Here is a 5,149-nt window from a genome sequence, read left to right on the forward strand (position 1 = left end):
TAAACGTCTGCAGAAGTTGATTCAGTGATAAAAAAGGGACATAAGGAAATTAAAGAAATAGGTATAGAAGAGCTCTCTAGGAGTACAATTCTTTCAATTCTAGGTTGTAATCTTACATCATGTATACCATACCAAAAGAGAAAGGAAAAAGAAACACTTTGTGTAAAGGGAAAAAGACAATAGAGAGAAATATCTTGTTCTTTAAAAATATAATGAAATGTGGTGTAGATGTGTAAATGATGTATGAAAATTTAATTGATTTATGAAGGTTTTATTTACATGATTTAATTTAAAAATGAAATTTAATAATAATAAGAAGGGAAAATATATAACACATCCTCCAAATGAACGAACAGAGTAAGAGCAACAAATTACGATGTTGCGGGTTGTTATGTGTGGCTGAGGGAGAGTATGGAGACGAGAGAAAAACAAATTGGATAAGTGAGGAAGGTGGATTAGGGTTAGGCAAAGATTTCTGATTTTTTTTTTCAATTGGGGCAACAGTAGGGATGACAGAGAAAATGTTGGAGTGAGAGAGATGAAAGAGAAAGGGTTGAGAGGAATGAGGGAGGTGAGTAAGGGTTTGGGTTTTTTTTTATTTTGTTTTGAGAATAAAAATTATTTAAATATCTTTGATCTTAAAACTTAGAATTCATTATATATGAGGGTATTTTTGTCTACTATAATCCGGTACACATTGTTAAAACGTACCAACTGAAAAATAGATGTACGCGTTTAAACAAACCTCTATATATATATATATATATTTATATATATATTTATATATATATGTGTGTGTTTTAGTTTCATTCATTCTTGATGAAACATTTTAGTTGATCCTAGAATTCTACCTTAATTGTGATGATTCGCTTATTTTAAGATAAGAGAAACTAACTGATTAAGTTGTTTTAAATAATAATATTAATTTTAGAACATGAATTTTTTAATGGGAAAAGCGTTTGAAATTATATGAGATTGTATGCACCATTCTAAAATTGTGTGTAGAAAATTTGTTGATTTTGAAGGGTTGGAGGGATGTTAGTTTGCATATGTTTTGCTGAATAATTTGTCAAAGATTGTGTTTTATGAACAATGAGTAACAATTCATTGTATAATAAAAATGGTATTGAAAGGGTGTGCTTGGGGTGGAAATTTGGTATAGAAAGATTTAATACGGGTGCTACTAGAAAAAAAATTGAATTTTATAATATATTTTCAAGTAGATAAATAATTTGTGTATATGGATGAAACCCATAATATATTATTATTATTATTTATTATTATTATTATTATTATTATTATTATTATTATTATTATTATTACAGATAAAAAAAACCCTCTTATGTTCACTTCTACTAGACAACAATAATCGGGTGATGCATTTTTAGGTTTTAAATCATTAATCCAGAATTATAAGAAGCATAGTTGCACAAACTTAGTGGGAATTGAACTACTTTTTGTTTTCCTTACATATTCCCGTATCTAGAAAGGATAAATGCTGCACACTCCACTTTTCTAATAGATTCCTTTCATATTTGTTATTTTATTATTTTAACTAGACCACGTGACAATAATTAGAGACATTAACATCTTTACCTACAGTCCAGTTTTTAAGAATCAGATTCATTAGATTGGTAAATATTTGGATTTGAGATTTGATAATTCGACTATATTTTTTAATCAAAATTAATATAATGTTAATTACTTTCAATATTTTTTTACTATTTATTAACACTAAAAATATTGTTTACTATTCATTAACACTAAAAAAGTACACAAAAATGAACTTTAACATATCATTTAAAGATCTCATCATTAAACGGACTTACAAAATATAATTTCTCTTTGCGCATCTTCTGAGTTTGTATTCCTTCAACATTATTTATTTTCGTATTATATGTAAAACGTTATAAAATAATTAGGAGTAGAAGTAATTTCTCAAAATAAAATGTGAATATTTTATTATTAAATTGTCAAATTTATAAATAAAATAATTGACTATGCAAGATTAATTTTATAAAGACTATTATCTTTTTAAAATCATTTTATGTTGCTATCTTTTATTTTCGGTAGGTCTATTTTATCAATTTATTTATTTATTTTTAAATAAGATCCTTAAAAAAATAGAGTATTAGATGCAATAGAGTATTTTAAATTATAGTTTTAAATTATAATCTATTATTTTATTTAAAAAAATATCAATAGTATAACTAGAAATTTATGATTAGGAGTGTCATTATCTAAGAAATTTTCTCTCTCTAAAACTTTTTTTTTTTAAATTTCCTTTACCATTTTCTTAGAAACCCTAACTCCCTACTCATCTATAGGAAGATCAGAGACTGCCTGAGGGTTCCTTGAGGCGAGATCTTCATTTCTAGCTGATTGATTTCAGCTATAGAGTAAGTTGATTTCTACTATTCTTCCTTAAATTTTTTGGGTATCTTTGCATGTAGGGTTTTCTTTACTCCTTTGGGGTTTGACTTTTTTTAAGATTCTCTATTGATCAATGGGTATTGAGGGTATACTCTGTCACGAATTGTAGGAGCAACTAGAGATCTTGGAGTCGTAGGAGAAATATTAGAGTTCTTAGAATTTTCGGAGCGTCAAACAGGTAAGGGAAACTAGTTTGTTTCGTTTGGATTTGGTATGCATAAGATATTTGATGTTTGTATGATGATGTGATGATTGACTTATGAACTTTAATTAAACCGTGAAACTTGGTATGTTGGATGCTTGAAAATGGTGGTATATATTGAATTAAAAACTGATGCATGTTGGTGTGTCTAGTTTGCTGCTGTTAAAGTTTGTTTATTGATGAAGTTGTAAATGTAGATTTAGTGAATTTGAGCTGATGTGTTGTTACAGAACTTGGGCATGTGATAAATTAGAAGAAAAGTAAGTTTTGGGAATAAAAGTGGGAGTTTTAACAGGTAAGACTTTAAGATCATAGTTGTGGGAAAAGTCTACAGTTTTGGGAACTATCTTGGGGTAGGACTTAGTTAGTCTCTTATTGTACAAAAATTTGGTAGATCGTTGTTGACTCTTTGGCAAGTGTACCAAATCGTTTCAAGTAATAAAACCGGTAAGACCGGATATCGTTTCCCAAGAGACTCGTAATACTAGAGAATTGTGTGATTAACAACTCATCTAGACTCAAGAACAACTCATCATTTAAGAATATGTGCAAAATGATAAATTCACAAATAATTACAAGGTTGGACTTTGGTATTGAAGGCACTTAGAAATGGAAAAGACTAGAAATGGTATGAAATGACAATGTTAAAGTTAGTTTTCACCAATTCACTCTTGTGTAAACCCAATTTCATCTCCTCTCCATCAATTTACTAAAGTCAATCCACTAAAACACTCTAGCCCTAATCCCTTAGNTGAAAGAGCCTAGGTTTTNCTATCAAACTCCAATCCCTTGGAAAATCTAACAAGCAAAACCCGCATTAAGAACTAGGATCTAAGACAACATGTGAATCATCTTCCATCCCTAGAATCAATGACCACAAGGACCCTTGTTTCAGTTCAAGATTCCATTTTACGTCCCCATAATCAATGAAACCCCAAAATCAAGTCATGAACGTCCCCATTACATGCAAGCTTTAAGATCGGAAACAAGAAGACTAGTAAAAGATAGAAAAGGCATATATATATTCAAATCATTCAACAAATACACAAGAGTTCATAGGCTACAACTAACCCCAACAAGATGGGTTTGGTTCTCCACTTCCATGGAGAACCCTAGAGCTTACAAACATGGAAGATGGAAGAAGAAGGAGACCCAAAGGAAGAGGAGGAGATGTTCCCACAAGCTCCTCGCGCCCTCCATGAGCTCCAGCAGTGAAATCGCACCTCCAAAGAACCAAAGACCCCTTTCCCTTCGCGTTTTAGGTCTAAATAGACCAAATTTTCCACATCAGCAGCGCCACCGCTCAGCTGCAGCCCAGCTGCAGCCCAGCTGCAGCATTCCAGAGAGTAGGGCGCTCAACTGCACCTCAGCGACAGCCTTCCAGAGAGCAGGGCGCTTAGCTGCAGCCCAGTTGCACCCCAGCCGCAGCATTGCAGAGAACAGAGCGCTCAGCTGCAGCCCAGCCACAACATTCCAAAATTCTCTCTTTTTGCTATTTTACTTGCTTTTGTGGCTGGTTCAATTCTTTACTTTGGTGGATGTTCTTCCAAGCATTGTATTAGCTACAAAATAAGGGGATTAGTGATGATATTACATCAATGTAGCCTAAAACACACTTATTAAGAAAACAAGACAAAAGAAGAGGATTAAGCAAGTTACAAGCCAAAAAGGAGTTGATTTTGCTACTAAAATGATGCTTAAATAATGGTAAGAATTAGCATTATCAATCGTCTAGGTAAAAGATCGTTTGGTAAGGGGTCGTTTGGGTAAGAGATTGTCTGATAAGGGTTTGTCTGGTAAGGGATCATTTGCAAGGAGTCTTCTAGTTAGAGATCGTCTGGTAAAGGGTTGTCTAGTAAGGGATTGTCTGACAAGGAGTCGTCTAGTAAAGGTTCATCTGGTTAGGGGTCGTCTGGCCAGAGATCGTCTGAGTAAGAGTAGTCTGGTGAGGAGTTGTTTGGAAAAAACTAAGTTGTGGGGAATCTCGAATTTGGAGTTCCGGACATTCGTTTTGAACGTTCTTTAGGTCGTTATGGAGGGTTTTTGACCATTCTGGATTTGTGATATTATGTGATTATTATTTCCTGATTATTATAAATTTATTTTTATCCTTGAAATACTTTGAGTATATGATGTTTATATGTTACCTTTGTGAATGGAAAGTTGGGGAAAAAGAGTTCCATGGAGGAACTTCTTGTTGATGGTTATTATATGTTATGTGTATGAATGTATGGAGCTTTGTACTAGAGTTTATCCTGACATTCTAATGATAATCCATTCTCAAGTAGAGAGGGGTGAGTTATGTAGTGAGAGTAGTAGGAGGTCCTTGTCTAGGGGTCTTATTTTAGCCAAAGACATTTGTTAAAGGACTAACCTTGTGTGTGGTAGCTTGGGGTAGGCCAATTGTATTACCACTACAAGTACAGAAACTATCATAGTTTGATATTCATACAATATCTGGATGAGTCAAGTTTAGGTGGTTTAGATATATAGCATGTGTGATTAATTTTGTTT

Source organism: Vigna radiata, chromosome 5, assembly GCF_000741045.1.
Source record: "Vigna radiata var. radiata cultivar VC1973A chromosome 5, Vradiata_ver6, whole genome shotgun sequence".
Taxonomy (NCBI): domain Eukaryota; kingdom Viridiplantae; phylum Streptophyta; class Magnoliopsida; order Fabales; family Fabaceae; genus Vigna; species Vigna radiata.